The sequence below is a fragment of the Megascapheus bottae genome, chromosome 3, assembly GCF_031878675.1.
Source record: "Megascapheus bottae isolate mThoBot1 chromosome 3, mThoBot2.hap1, whole genome shotgun sequence".
In the NCBI taxonomy this organism is placed as follows: Eukaryota; Metazoa; Chordata; class Mammalia; order Rodentia; family Geomyidae; genus Megascapheus; species Megascapheus bottae.
This window is the reverse complement of record NC_143511.1, coordinates 35346399-35362231: the sequence shown is the minus strand read 5'-3', so window position 1 is coordinate 35362231 and position 15833 is coordinate 35346399. Positions and strand designations below refer to the sequence as shown.

The window sequence follows — 15833 nt, the reverse complement described above, 5'->3', positions numbered from 1 at the left end:
ATAACTGCAAACATTTGACCACTCACAGCAACACACACAGGGACACTCACAGGGACACACCCCCACACACACCCCTGCCCCCCCTCCACACACGTGGGAAGGAAAAGTGGTGATGCACAGGGAGATGAGGGTGGAAGGCGTCCTAGCCATTTCCTGCCCTGGTCTGTCCCATGTTACCCTAGAATTCCTCCGGAAAAATCTCCAGAGGCGTCGGTGGCGGAGGCCAGGGCGCACAAAGCATGGACACAGGCGCCCCAGGAACCCTCTCCGCCCATCACTCAGGCCTGAGCCTCGACCACTTTGCCAGCAACAACGAAACATCTTTGCAATGGACACGATCCACACAAGTGCACTCTCCGAGGCTTGTGTGGACTGTGAATTCCTGGGAGGACCCCGGGGTTCTGAGTCCTCTGAGCCATTGTGATGTCACCTCTGCACAGCTCTTCCCTTGAGCCCTTGATTATGACCCAAGCTTTGCAAGGTGCCCTGTTCAGGCCTTTTTCTGCCTTGCCCAGGCCGACCACTGGCCATTGTGACCCAAAGCCCCTGGACCAGTGGCCCCTCATAGAGCTAGGTCAGAGGCTCTGGCTGAAGGGGATCTATCAAGGTGGGGTCTTAAGCACACAGCCTTGCCCTATCCAGATGTGACCCTGGATAGGAGAGGATGACTCTCACCACTCCAAAGACTCCCAGAACTCTCAGGGATTCAACCTCCTGATTCCTTGTCTCACCAAAGTCAGAAAGTGACACACATCTCTGAGGGACTGCCTTGACAGGGAACACTTGCTAGGAGATCAGATGCACTGAAACAAATGCAACTCCACCAACTCTTCTAGTCCTGCAGAAGGGTTCAGAAAATGCTACTTGATGGTTGACCACGTGCTCCTCTGCTCCACAGATAGATGCAGGTAACTGAGCCTCAGAGATCGTGCCCTGGGTCCTAGAACCTGCCGCAGCCCTCCCACGACCCACAGAACCAAACCCTCTATGTCCTTTCTGTAGACAGCCATGGAGCTAGGGCTCAGACTCACTGGAGCCTGTAGGTGCCCAATTCTGAAAAGCCCTCCCCTGGACCTAGCCTGACCACAGCACCTGACTTCGGAAAAGTGAATCCCAGTGTGGGAGCTCCATTACCCAGTAGATTGAACTTGTGATTTGGGGTGACTCTGTGCATTCCACATTGCTCTCTTCTTCTAGCCGGCCTCCCCTCACAACTCCTAATGACTCATCTGACACAGTCATGGCTGTCCCCTGGGCCAGACTCTGGTTTAAAGATGCACCAATGCCATCCAACAGATAAGAGAAAGAAGAGAAAAGAGACTAAAGGAAATAATAGGACTGAGATTCAGCAAAGCGGGTCACTCTCATTGTCCCCCTTTCTGTCTCAGTACTATCAGTGCCACCATGAGTGCCTCCTCCAGCCAGGAAAGTTGAGGCCTGGTTACGGCATGCCCCAGTGTGGGAACACAGGTGATTGCACTTGCTCTTTGTGTGGTTCTGTATCGGGGTGGCTGAGAAAAAGGCTGCGTTGCCATATGGGCAGCTCCGGCCATCCCCAGACCCTGTGTCCTATCTTGACCGACCACATCCAAGCTGTCTTCATCTACCCTGACTCCTAGCTGGACAGAGAGCTCGTGGTTCCTTCTTGGATTTCTTTCCCGCCTCCATTTCTTCCTTTGGCAGTGGTTGTAACTCCAAGAGAGATCTTAGGTGTGGTGACTGGATGGGGGGCCTCCTCCTTGTCCATGCACAGGACATGGGCCTGTTGCATGGAGGCAGTGTCAGGGTAGCCTAGATGTCAAGCACACCGGAACATAGCCAAGCTCCCTTTAAACACTGTATAGACAGCATTGGATAGCTACTTCTCATGCTTTCTTTGACGCTCAAGACTGCTGTGCCTTAGAGCTTAGGGGCCACCCCTCTTTTTCAGCACTAATGAATCTGGGAGATGTGTGTGCCTGTGCGTGCAGAGCAGAGATCATCCCCCTTCTGCTTCACTCATCGGCCAGGACACAAGCTGGGCCCACCCTTCTGAGCATCCACTTCTCCCTGCTTTACCACAAGCCCCACACTCATCATGAGCAATGAGGGCTCTCCCTGAGCCCATATCTAAGCCAGGAAACTGAGAGTCTGAGAAGTCCAGCAGAGGGTGCGGCCGTCCTTCCTGGATGGAGGGTGTGGGTCCTGCCCTAACCTCAGTGACTTGAACAGTTCCCTTGTCTCAGAAGGTGCCTCTGTTCACCAGTGGCCCACAGGGGCCAGCTGAAGGTCTAGGTTGATGCCATTGACTGGTGAGGCAGCTCAGGAAAATCTGCAGTGTGGCCTTCTTGGTCACATCCTCAGTCCCCAGGGCTGTGAGGCGTTCACAAGGCAGTCTTCTGGCTGATGGGGCCTGGGTGTGTATGAGCAGGAACGCTTGGTCAATTTCAGACAGGCTGGCTTCGCAGGCCTGGAGCTGGTTTGCGGCATGATGTTCAACAATTTGGGGAAGATCCTTTTGTCAGGGCAAAAGGACAGTGAGCCCTGCTTTGGGACCTTCAACAGCCTCTTGCTGTTCTCCTTGTTCTCCGATTCTAGATTTCTCGAACCCCAAGCACACAATGAGCTGTACCTCTACTCCTGACTCCTGCTCCCCAGTTAACCTCTGTCCACGAGTGTCGTGTCACCTAAGTGTAGAGTGTACTCCTGCCTAGATTCTGGTTTCTCTTTCACATTCATTAGCCTCCCCAGGGCTCTGAGTTATTTTCTGGCAAGATGAAAACACATGCCACTGTGACACAGAACTGGAGTCTGAAGATTTAACGGCTTACCCCAAAGGTACTGATACATTAGGTGGTGAGGCCAGGATTCTGACTGAGGCCATCTGATCTGAAGTTCAGGTGAGAGGACCAAAGGTTGGGGAATGCCCTGATGCAGAGACATCCCAGGCAGGAGTGAAAATACCTTCACCAGACTATTTGTCACCACTATTTAGGACCCCTATTGTGTACTCAGGAGGACTCATAGCTCCACCAGAACTGTTTACTATTTCGCATTTAACCAATGGAAAATGACTTAGTCTCCTTTGCTTCCTACTGAAAAAATTGAAGGAGGCTATTTGGTGAATAAAAAAAAATTAGGCTTCTGTAGTGTTTAAAATTAGTAGTAGCAGTATTATTTGATTGTGAGGATTGAACTCTGGGCTTGGGTATTGTCTCTGAACTCTAAAGCTCAGTGATAGTGCTCTATCACTTTGAGCCACAGCACTTCTGGTTTTCTGGTAGTTAATTGGATATATTTATCCCATAGTCTTTTGTGCCCCAGCTGTCTTTGAACATCAGTCCTCATATCTCAGCTTCCTGAGTAGCTGGATTACAGGTATGAGCCATTGTGCCTGGGAAAATGATTCTTAAAAACCTAAGCAGAGGGCCAAGACTGTGGCCTAGTGGCCCAATATGTACAAAACCCTTGGTACCACATATACAGAAAAGGCTGGAAGTGGTGGCTCAAGTGGTTGAATGATAGCTTGAGCAAAAAAAAAACTCCAGGATAGTGCTCAGGCCCTTAGCTCAAGCCCCAATAGTGACAGTAAACAAAAACAAACAAACAAAAAACTAGACTGCTGGAGGCTCATGCCTGTAATCCTAACTACTCTGAAATCTGAGACCTGAAGTCTGAGGTTCAAAGCCAGCACAAGCAGGAAAGTCTATGAGACTCATATATCTAGTTACTCAGGAAAAGCTGAATGGCACTGTGGCTCCAGTGGGACAGTGCTAGCCTTGAACAAAAGTAGCTTAGGAACAGCACCTAGGCCAAGAGTTCAAGCCCCAGGATTGGGGGGGAAAAAAACAAAAAGAAAAACCCTAATGGGAAAGAAAAGTCCTTGGTTAGGGACACTGAATTTGATGTCAGAGCTTTTCCCTGTTTACCATTGCTGTCTGTTAGTAAAACTCCTGGCCCTATGTTCAGGGTTTTTTTTTTTTTTTGGTTTTATTTTGGTGGGTCATGGGGCTCGAACTTGGCCTGGGTGCTGTCCCGAGCTCTTCAGCTCAATGTTACTACCGTACCCCTGTGCCTGCACAGTGTCCCTGAGCTCTTCAGCTCTAGGCTATCACACTATCTTTGAGCCAGACTGCACTTCCCTTTTTCTAGAGGTTAATTGGATCAGAATCTCTGGTCCTTTTGTGCTCTCAGCTGGCTTTGAATCTTGATCCTCAGATCTCAGCCTCCTGATTTGTTAGGATTACAGGCTTGAGCCACCTTGCCGGCTGGTTTTGTGCATTTCTTGCTTGATATTCAGTTTTTGGATCCATTCATCGGTGTAGGCCAACTTTGGGCTTTGAGATCCTCAGATCTCAGCCTCCTAAGTAGCTAGGATTCTAGGTACCACTGGTGCCTGGCAAGAGCTCTGGACCTGGGCAGTGTTCCTGAGCTCTTCAGCTCAAGGCTAACACCCTACTGCTTGAGCCAAAGAGCCACTTCTGGCTTTCTAGTGGTTAATTGGAGATGAGTCTCAGAGTCTTTAGTGCCTGGGCTGACTTTGAACCTCGATCCTCAGATCTCCCGAGTAGCCAGGATTACAGGCATGAGCCACAGCCCCCAGCTGAGAATTGACTTTTATGTGCCATCTTAAAAAGGAATCCAAGCTTATTTTTCTCCCATGTGGATTCCCCCTACTCCTTCACTGAGTGCATCTTTGTTTAGTGTTGATGAGTGAATATATGTGGGTCTTCATCAGAGCCTTCTACTTTTTATTCTTTTTGCCTTTGCTTTCTCAGTACCATTTTTATTATTATTTGCTTAAATAATTGATGACACTTTTCTTTCTAACTACCCGATTTTTTTCCCATTTAGTACAGTCTCAGTCTGTAAGAAAAAGTGTCCCTGAATAGGGATGATGTCTGCTGGAGGGTTTTTGAAATGCCTTTAATCAGATAAAACATATTCCGGTCAATACTAGTAAATTAACTCTTTTCTTTTTCTTTTTGCAGTCCTGGGGCTTGAACTTAGAGCCTGAACACTGCCCTTGGACTTTCTCAAGGCCAATGCTCTAGCACTAGAGCCACAGCACCATTTCCAGCTTTTTTGTATGTATATGGTACCAAGGAATCGAACCTGGATCTTCATGCATGCTAGGAAGCACTCTACCACTAAGCCAAGCTCCCAGCCCTGACTCATAAATGAAATCTTAACTAAAAAACAATAACATGCCAGGTGCAGTGACCCACTGCTGTAATCCTAGCCACCTAGAAGACTGAGATCTGATGATCTTGGTTCAAAAGCCAGGCTCTTATCTCCAATTAGCCACTAGAAGTTGGGCTGTGGCTGGCTCATGGGCGCTAGGGCAGTAGTCATGAGCTGAAGAGCTCAGGGACAGTGCCTAGGCTCAGAGTTCAAGCCCCACAACAACAACAATCGAAAAACAGGTTTGGACTCAGGGCTTTTGCTTGCCTGCCAAGCTCTGTACCACTTGAACAATTCCTCTGTGCCTTTTTGCTTTAGGTTAATTTTCAGATCAAATGTTGTACTTCTTGCTTAGGTAGATTTGGATTGTCATCCTACTTATACCTTCCACATAGCTAGGATTACAGATTGAATCCCCATGCTCAGCTTATTTGTTGAGATGGAATCTCACTTGTGTGTGTGTGTGTCAGTGTGTGTCAGTCATGGAGCTTAAACTCTGGCCTGGGAATGGTCACTGAAGTTTTCAGCTCAAGGCTACCACCCTATCCCTGGGTCTTGGCCTTGTCCCTGAGCTCTTGAGTGCAACGCTACCACCCTAACCTTGAGCCAAGCCCCACTTCCTGTTTTCTAGGAGTCTCAGGTCCTTCCTGTTTTCTAAGAGTCTCAGGTTTTTTAGTGCCAGGGCCAGCTTTGAACCTTGATCCTCAGATCTCAGCCTCCTGAGTAGCTAGGATTACAGGTATGAGCCACAACCTTGGCTTTCACTTCTTTTTTACCAGCTGCTTGAAACCATGATCCTCCCCGATAATTGGGATGAGCCATTGTGCCTGGAACAAAAAAAAAGTAATTTTTTGTCTTGATTTTGGTATAATGAAGTTTAAATTTGAAAAATCACATTTCTTCTACTTTGCAACATGTGGAGAGACATTAAATTATAGGTATATACAGACAGTTACGGCCGTGGCCTTGACTGGTTGAGGACATGGAGACCAACAGCATCTGAAATGCTGTCAAGGCAGAACATTACCAATAGCAGTGAAAGCTTATAAGTGGCACTGTGACTCAGAATGATACAGCAGTAGTGAAATAGTTCAGGGACAGCACCCAGGGTCTGAGTTCAAGTCCTAATACTGACCCCCCCACCAAAAAAAAGATGAAATATTTGACTGATGAGAAAGTTTGCTGGACACAGTGGCTGATGCCTGTAATCCTAGCTACTCAGGAGGCTGAGATCTGAGGATAGTTCAAAGCCAGCCCAGGCACTAAAGACCAGGAGACTCATCTCCCGTTCACCACCAGAAAACCAGAAGTGGCGCTGTGATTCAGGGGTAGGGTGGTAGCCTTGAGCTGAAGAGCTCAGTGACAGCTCCCAGGCCCCCAAAAAGAAAGGATGTGGCTTAGTGTTAAGAATACTTGCCTAGCACACATGAGGCCCTGGGTTCGATTCCTCAGTACCGTATAAACAAAAACTGGATATGATGCTGTGTGTCAAGTGGCAGAGTGCTATCCTTGAGCAAAAACTGAAACTACATCACTCCAAAAGCCTATACTCTGCTGTATACAGTCATTAGGTGTAAGCCACCAGCGTGTGACAAATACTCTTAATGCTCTTTTTTTCCCCCCATATGCTTTGGTACAGATGGTCATCATGTCTGAATACTAAAAATAACACACACACATATATATGACTGCGTTTGAAAATGGCAGAGGGAAATAACAATGAAGAGATAATTCACTTGAACAACTTTCACTGCCACAGGAGACAAGGTAAGTTGTTTATTCTACTTGGCCAAGAATCTAGCCTGCTTTAGAATCCAGAAGTATTTTATTTTTAGATCTGAGAACATCAGGCATAAAAAGCATTTGTTAGACTAGTAGTGTGCCAGCTTACACATATAGTCATGAATGAATTTTATCAATCCTCCCTCATACCGAGCATGGTGGCAAATGCCTAAATTCCCAGTTACTCAGGAAGCAGAGGTAGGAGACCAGTGCTTTGAGGCTAGCCTGGGAGAGGTTAGTTAGAACCCCAAGAGACAAAGCATGGTATTATATGCTTGTAGTTAGCTACTCAAGTGGTAAAGGTAAAATCATTACCCAGCTGGGCGAGCTGGCTCACACCTATAATCCTAGCTACTCAGGAGGCTGAGCTCTGAAAATCATGGTTCAGGAGTCAAAGCCAGCCCAGGGACTTTAGTTAGTGCCTCTTCAATTAACCACCAGAAAACAAGGGAAGTGGTGTTGTGGCTTAAGGGGTAGGGCAGTAGCCTTCAGCTGAAGAGCTCAGGGATAACGTCCAGGCCCAGAGTTCAATCCCATAACCACACACACACACATACATAAAAAGCATGACCCCAGGCAGCCTGGACAAAAGTGTTAGATCCTTTCTATAAACAAACTAAAGCAAAAAGGGCTGAGGCATGGCTCATTGGTACTACACTTGCCTAGGAAGGAAGAGTCCCTGTGTATACCAGCCAGAAAAGGAAGAAATGAAATCTTACATAAGTAGATTAATATGCTAGTAATCCAACCTGTGAGTAGACAGTCATTGGATCTATAGAGATGGGATTAGGAGTGCTCCTGTGAGCTTATTTTTCCTACAACAGTTATAGGTACTAGTAAGTTTGCTTGCCCTCACATGATATTTCTTTTCTGTGTTTTTTTTCTGTTGTTGTTTCTCTCCCCTCCCCCCACTTTTCACACCTTCTTTCCCTCCCTCCCTCCCTCCCTCCCTTCCTCGGTCCCTTCTGTGCTTCTTCCTCTGTTTCCTTCTTTTCCCCATGCCAGGGCTTGAACTACAGGCTTCTCCTTCTTGCTCAGCTTCTTCAAGCCTGGTGTTCTACCACTTGAGCCACATCTTTGTCCTGGCTTTTTTCTGTACGTGGAATGCTATGGACTTTCTGGCCTGGAATGACATCAAATTTAATCCTCCAGATCTCAAGTCACCCGAGTAGCTCGAATTATAGATTTAAGATCACTCAACTAGTTTCGATTTTTTTTTCAGCCCTGGCTTCAACTCAGGGCCTAAGCAATGTCCTTGGGCTTTCTCAAGGCCAGAGCTCTACCACGTGAGCCATAGCACCATTTCCAGCTTTTTCTATGTATGTGGTACCGAGGGATTGAACCCGGGTCTTCCTGCGTGCTAGGCAAGCATCCTACCACTAGGCCAAAGTCCCAGGTCCCAAGTTTGGTTTTTTTGAGACAGGGTCTCACTATGAAGCATTGATTGGCCTGGAGTTTGGCCTAGTGGTAGAGTGCTTTCCTAACATGCACGAAGATCTGGGTTCCATTCCTTGGTACCACATACATAGAAAAAGCCAGAAATGGACCTGTGGCTAAAGTGGTAGAGCTCTATCCTTGAGAAAATCCAAGGACAGTGCCCAGGCTCTGAGTTGAATCACTGGAACTGGCCAAACAACAAACAAAACAACAAAAACATTCTTAGCAGCTTTGTAATATGACATTCAGGGCAAGACTCAAAGCAAGACAGAACCTTCAACTGTTTTGTTGTTGTTGTTGGTGGTGGTGGTGGAGGTGGTGGTGGTGGTGGTGGTGGTGGTGGTAGTTGTGATGGTGGTGGTGGTGGTGGTGGTGGTGTGTGTGTGTGTGTGTGTGTGTGTGATAATTGCTGTCCTTAGAATCTCTGCAGCTCAGTAAATGAGATCATTGATTTGGGGGGGTCTTTTTTTTGGTGTGGGGGGAGTCCTAGGGCTTGAACTCAAGGCTTGAACATGGATGGTCCTTGGGCCTTCTCAAGGCTAATGCTCTAACACTTGAGCCACTGTACCATTTCTGGCTTTTTCTATGTATATGGTACTGAGAAATCGAACTCAGGTCTTTGTGCATGCTAGGCAAGCATTGTACCACTGGGCTAAACTCCTGATCTTTTTCTTTTTTTTAGTGGGTCATGGGGTGCTATGTCTGAACTCTTCAACTCAAGGCTACTGCGCTACCCCTTAAGCCACAGCCCTACCTTCTGTTTTCTAATGCTTAATTGGAGGTAAGAATCTCACATTCTTTAATGCCTGGCTGGCTATGAACTTCAGTACTCAGATCTCAGCCTCCTGAGTAACTAGGATTACAGGTGTGAGCCACTGAGTTAAAGCCCTGGGACCAGCACGAAAAAAGAGAGGGAAAAAAAAGAAAAAGTTGACGATCTTTAGCATATACTCTAGCACTATTAAGGGAAAACAAAACAAAAGGAAACATGGAAACATAGCTGTTACTGCTTTAGTGTATGTGCTTTCAGGTGGTAAGTTAACAGTAGTTATCATAAACGTTAGACTGTTAACACTCTTTGGGCCAAAATTGAATTTGCAAGAGTGAACGTGATTGTGTCAGTGTTCTAATAACAGTGTTGTTTGCCTCCTTTTAGACTGGATTAGTCTCAGAGAAGGGCCTATTACCATATCAGATTCTTCTGATGAAGAAGGGATTCCAATGCTGGTCACCCCAGCTCCTCAGCAACATGAAGAAGAGGACCTGGATGATGATGTCATCGTGACAGAAGTGAGTTTTGTTCTACTTTCCCTGACAGCTCCAGAGCAGCTCTAAGATCTCTTTAACCTGCCTCTGTGACTGCTTGCCCTTCACAGAGATAAGTCATTGAGTCCAACCTGCCTGCAGCAATGAGTATAGCTAACAATCTCCTATTCTCTTCCCTCAAAGTGAGGTGGGAACCTTTGCCCGCAGGGCAGGCAATGTCTTGCTCCTCACACAAAATGTGATTTAGAATTAGAGATGTGTACTGATTCATCAAAGATTTTCCATTCTATGACTAATTATCCTCCCTCAGTTAGAAGAGTGAGATATACCCTTATTCTGTTCTTTTCAAAGGAGACATCCATTTCAGGTTTTGTAATTCATATGATTGTATTCTGCATAGAAATGGATGAGCAGGGGGCATGCCCCAGTGTGGGAGGACAGGTGATAGCACTTGCTCTTGTGTGGGTTCTTCATCAGGGGTGGCTGAGAAAAAGGCTGTGTTGTCACATGGGCAGCTCAGGCCATCCCCAGACTCTGTGTCCTGTCTTGACCAGCCACATCCAAACTGTCTTCATCTCCCCTGGACTCCTACCTGGACACATTGCTCCTGGTTTCTTCCTGGTTTTCTTGCCTGCCTCCATTTCTTCCTTGTCAGTGTTTGTAACTGGAAGGGAGATCTTAGGCCAAAGGTCAACCGTGGCCTGGTGTGGTGACTGGATAGGGAGCCTCCTCCTTGTCCATGCACAGGAAGCAGCTGGTGTGGGGACATGGGCCTCTTGCATGGAGGCAGTGACAGGGTAGCCTAGATGTCAAGCACACAGGAACAGAGCCAAGCTCCCTTTATACACTGTGTAGACAGCATTGGACACCTACTTCTGCTTTCTTTGACACTCAAGAATGCTGTGCCTGAGAGCTTAGGGGCCACCCCTCTTTTTCAGCACTAATGAATCTGAGAGATGTGTGTGCCTGTGCGTGCAGAGCAGAGATCATCCCCCTTCTGCTTCACTCATCAGCCAGGACACAAGCTGGGCCCACCCTTCTGAGCATCCACTCCTCCCTGCTTTACCACAAGCCCCACACTCGTCATGAGCAATGAGGGCTCTCCCTGAGCCCATATCTAAGCCAGGAAACTGAGAGTCTGAGAAGTCCAGCGGAGGGTGCTGCCATCCCTGCCGGATGGAGGGTGTGGGTCCTGCCCTAACTTCAGTGACTTGTCCAGTTCCCTTGTCTCAGAAGGTGCCTCTGTTCACCAGTGGCCCACAGGGGCCAGCTGAAGGTCTAGGTTGATGCCATTGACTGGTGAGGCAGCTCAGGAAAATCTGCAGTGTGGCCTTCTTGGTCACATCCTCAGTCCCCAGGGCTGTGAGGCCTTCACAAGGCAGTCTTCTGGCTGGTGGGGCCTGGGTGAGTATGAGCAGGAGGACTTGGTGAACTTCAGACAGGCTGGCCTCGCAGGCCTGGAGCTGGCTTCCGGCCTGATGTTCATTCAACTCTTTGGGGAGGATCATTTTGTCAGGGAGAAGCCACAGTGAGCCATGGGTTTGGGACCTTCAACAGCCTCATGCTGTCTCCTTGTTCACTCACCCTTCTCCAATTCAAGATTTCTCGAACCCCAAGCTCACAACAAGCTGTGCCTCTACTCCTGACTCTTCTGCTCCCCAGTTAACCTCTGTCCACGAGTGTCGTGTCACCTAAGTGTAGAGTGTACACTTGCCCACATTCTGGTTTCTTTTTCACATTTATTAGTCTCCACGGGCCTCTGATTTATTTTCTGGCAAGATGGGAACACGTGCCACTACACAGAAGAAAACTGCAAGAAGCAAATAATGGGTTCACACACCACGGGCAATCAATGCTCATCATTGAATCCAAGCACCCGTGTGGGTCTTGAGATCAAAGAAAAGACAAGTACATGGGCTGGGAGTTGGCCTAGTGGTAGAGTGCTTGCCTAGCATGCACGAAGACCCAGGTTCGATTCCTCAGTACCACATACATAGAAAAAAAAGCTGGAAGTGGTGCTGAGGCTCAAGTAGTAGAGCTCTAGCCTTGAGAAAGTCCAAGGACAGTGCTCAGGCCCCGAGCTGAAGCCCACGAATTGCAAAAAAAAAAAAAAATAAGACAACTGCACATCCACAACTACACAACTGACTCCATGTACATTTCCCTTGTACTCCTGAAATCCATGATCTGTTCCTCTGCCTGTCTCTCTTTCTCCATTTTGCTGCCCATGTGATTGTCTCTCTCCATGTCCCTCTTTCCATGTCTGCTAATGAGTGCCTTTCTGTGTGTGTGTGTGTGTGCATCTGTCTGAGTTTGTGTGTGTTTCTGTGTTTGTGTGTTTGGCTTTGTGTCTGTCATCCTCCTAAGGCATTTTCTACTCGGCACTACCTGTGATGTGAATCCAGTGACAGAGATGGTTTGAACTTTTCCAGAGATCTCTGAGTTCTCTCTAGTTCGTCCTGGGCCTTCACCTGGACTTGATTCTGTTCTGAAGCCTCTGTCCACAACCCTAAAGCTTGTCACGCAAGTGTATTTCTGCTGGCTGCCACTTGATGGAGTGTTGCTCTGTTTGGTGGAGTAGGATTGGATATTGGAGATCTGAAGGGGCATCTTTCTTCCTTGGTCAGGGGAGACAGATCAAGGGATTTGGGGCTGCTAGGCAAGTCATTTTCCAGTGTGAGATTATTTCTGAAGCCCTGTCTCCCATGTGAGCAAGATGTAGAAAAGTGTATTGTACTGAAGGCTGTGGCCATCTTGCCCACTGGCAGCGGTAAGGAAGACACAGCTTCCCAACTGTTGGTAAAGATGGCTAGTGTCCACTGTAGCTCAGAGAGGACTGGCATGGTGGAGCGTTATGGACTTAGTTGTTCTTGTTGTCAGAGTCCCACTTTAGCTCCAGATCCATTTTGGCCTATTTCAAATAGTTAATTGGAGATAAGAGGTCACACCTTGGCCTGAGCACCTTTACCCACCCACATTTGCACACAGGCCTTTGCGCAGGTGCCGTGTAGTATAAGGCCTGGGTTCGGTCCCTGAATATTATTTCTTGTTGTTGTTCAGGACTACCACTTGAGCTACAGATTCATTTTGGCCTTTTTGAAATAGTGAATTGGAGGGAAGAGCCCGCGCCTTTGCCCGTGTGCCTATCGGCACCTGCTTTTGTGCATGCCATAGCAGTGCTGGGCTCAGGTGCCGTCAAGACTAGCACCTGATCTACAGATCCATTTTGGCCTTTTCAAAGACTTAATTAGAGATAAAAGCAAGCATTTGCCCACATGCCTTTGAGCATACTCCTTTGGGCACCCACCATGAAGGCCTTTTTCACAGAGTTAATTGGACATAAGAGTACATACACGCCTTTGCAAACAGCCTTGCAGTGTTCGTGCTGGGTGCTGTCCCTGAATATTTGTTCTTGTTGTTGTTCAAGATTACCACTGCAGATCGATTTGGCCTTTTTCTAATGGGTAATGTTAGGGTCCAGTTCCCCAACATTAGGGTCCGTGATCAAAGAAAGGAGTCTGACACAACAGCCGAAGTTTACAGAGTTTTATTCCGCGCCTAGCATGGAGAATCCTACTGACTGGTCAGGGCCGTCTCTAAGATGTGAGTGAATGACCGACCCCGCCTAATCTTGCAGGCTACTTTTCTAGACCACCGGCCATGTGGTTGGGCTGGGCCACACACAGGTGGCCAATGGAATTCAATATAGTTGAGTGATGGCTGGGGCAACCACTGACACGCTTGCTGTTTGAACGGACCTATCATCTTGGTGGTCTTCTGGAGCACTGCTCTGAAGACAGTGGAAAGGGAGGGATTTTCCTGGCAGGTCAAGGGGGAGGAATTCTGGTAACTCCACCTGGCTTAACTGCTCTTGTAATCTGAGCTGTTATCAGGGCTTTTAGAGCCCCAGCCTTAACTACTCCTTCATCATGAAGATGAGAAATTCCTATAGGGGATGGATTTGGGGGAAATCAAGAAAGGGGTCCCCCTTCAGGTAACTGGAGATAATTGCTGTTGTGGTACAGGGTCTGGGAACTGTGCCAAGTGTTTGTTCTTGTTGTGGTTGAAGACTACCACTTGAGCTTTCTATCCATTTTGGCCTTCTTCAACTACTTTAGAGATAAGAGCACACAGCTTTCTTCAAGATCATTTACACAAAGACCAGGCAGTTGAGGGTCTGGGTGCTGTCCCTGAATGTAATTTCTTGCTGTTGTTCAAGACTACCCCTTGAGCTTCTGATCCATGTTGGCCTTTTTCAGATAGTTAATTGGAGATAAGAGCCCGCGCCTTTACGCACACACATGGGTTGCTCGCATTTGCACACAGAATATGCAGTACGGGGTCTGGGAACTGTGCTGAATGTCTGTTCTTGTTGTTGTTCAAGACTACCACTTGAGCTACGGATCCATTGTGGCCTTCTTCAAATACTTAATTGGAGATAAGAGCACACAGCTTTCTGCAAGAGCCTTTGCACAGAGCTGGACAGGAGTGGGCCTGAGTGCTGTCCCTAAATATGTTTTCTTGTTGTTGCTCTAGACTACCACTTGAGCTCTAGATCTATTTTGGCCAATTTCAAAGAGTGATTTGGAGATAAGCGCGCTTGCCCTTGTACATGCACCTTTGTGCATGTGCCAAGCAGTACCTGGCTTGGATGCTGTCCCTGAATATTTGTTCTTGTTGATGTTCAAGACTACCACTTGAGCTACAGATTCATGGTGGCCTTTTTTCAAATACGTAATTGGAGATAAGAGCAGGCTCTATTGCCCACACACATTTGCGCATGTGCTACTCAGCAGTTAGCCTGGGCCCTGTCTCTGAATGACTTTTCTGATTCTTGTTTGAGATTACCACTGGAGGTTGAGATCCATTTTGGCCAGTATCAAATAGTTATCTGGAGATAAGAGCACATGCCTTTGTGCTTGGGCCATTGGGCCATACAGTACGCAGTCTGGAAACTGTGCTGAATATTTGTTCCTGTTGTTCAAGACTACAAGTGGAGCTACAGATCCATTTTGGCCTTTTCAAATAGTTAATTGGAGATAAGGGCATGCTCCTTTGTGCACCAGCTTTGGGATTGGGTCTTTGTGCACTCGCTGTGCTGTACTGGGCATAGGTGCTCTCCCTGAATATATATTCTTGTTGTTGTTCCAATACCACTAGAGCTACAGGTGCATTTTGGGCTTTTCCAAAGAGTTAAGTGGAGGGGCCGGGAGTTTGGCCTAGTGGTTAAAGTGCTTGCCTAGCATGCATGAAGACCCGAGTTCGATTCCTCAGTACCACATACATAGAAAAAAGCTGGAAGTGGTGCTGAGGCTCAAGTGGTAGAGCTCTAGCCTTGAGAAAAAACCAAGGACAGTGCTCAGGCCCTGAGCTCAAGCCCAGGACTGGCAAAAAAAAACAAAAACAAAAAACTAAGAGTTAAGTGGAGATAAGACCTTGGACATTTGCACACACTTGTCTTTGCATTGTGACACAAAGCCCCTGTCCCCTGGTAGAGCTAGGTGCAGAGGCTCCTGGATGAGGGACATCTATCAAGGTGGGGTCTTAAGCACACTGCGTTTCCCTATCCAGATGTGAGCCTGGATTGGAGAGGGTGACTCTTACCACTCCAAAGACTCCCAGAACTCTCAGGGTTTCAGCCTCCTGATTCCTTGTCTCACCAAAGTCAGAAAGTGACACACATCTCTGAAGGACTGCCTTGACAGGGGACACTTGCTAGGAGATGTGGACATGGAAACAAATGTAACTCCACCAACTCTTCTAGTCCTGTAGAAGTGTTCAGAAAATGCTACTTGGTTGTTGACCACGTGCTCCTCTGCTCCAGAGAGTGATGCAGATGACTGAGAACATGCCTCACAGAACATGCTCTGGGGCCTACGTCCTGTCCATGCCTTCCCACAACCCACAGAATTGAGCCCTATATGTCCTTTCTATAGACAACCGTGGAGCTAAGGGTCATAATCACTGGAGCCTCTAGGTGCCCAGTTCTGAGGGGCCCTCCCTTGGACCTAGCCAAACACTGCACCTGATTTCTGAACAGTGAATCCCAGTGTGAGCGCTCCATTACCCAGAAGATTGAACTTGAGGGGCTGGGAGTTTGGTCTAGTGGTAGAGTGTTTGCCTAGCATGCACAAAGACCCGGGTTCGATTCCTCGGTACTACATACATAGAAAAAAGCCAAAAAT

The 15833-nt window shown here is 47.5% G+C and overlaps 1 protein-coding gene across 5 annotated transcripts in view; it reads left to right on the top strand.

The window, feature by feature from the left end:
- The window catches only part of Rbak (RB associated KRAB zinc finger), a 132732-nt gene that overhangs the window by 41778 nt on the left and 75121 nt on the right, over positions 1–15833 (top strand). For all 5 annotated transcript variants that reach the window (XM_090329886.1, XM_090329890.1, XM_090329889.1 and 2 more), the window contains 2 exons: positions 6803–6930; positions 9539–9672. The gene's annotated coding sequence lies outside the window, so the exon portion shown is untranslated. The remainder of the gene's footprint in view (positions 1–6802; positions 6931–9538; positions 9673–15833) is intronic.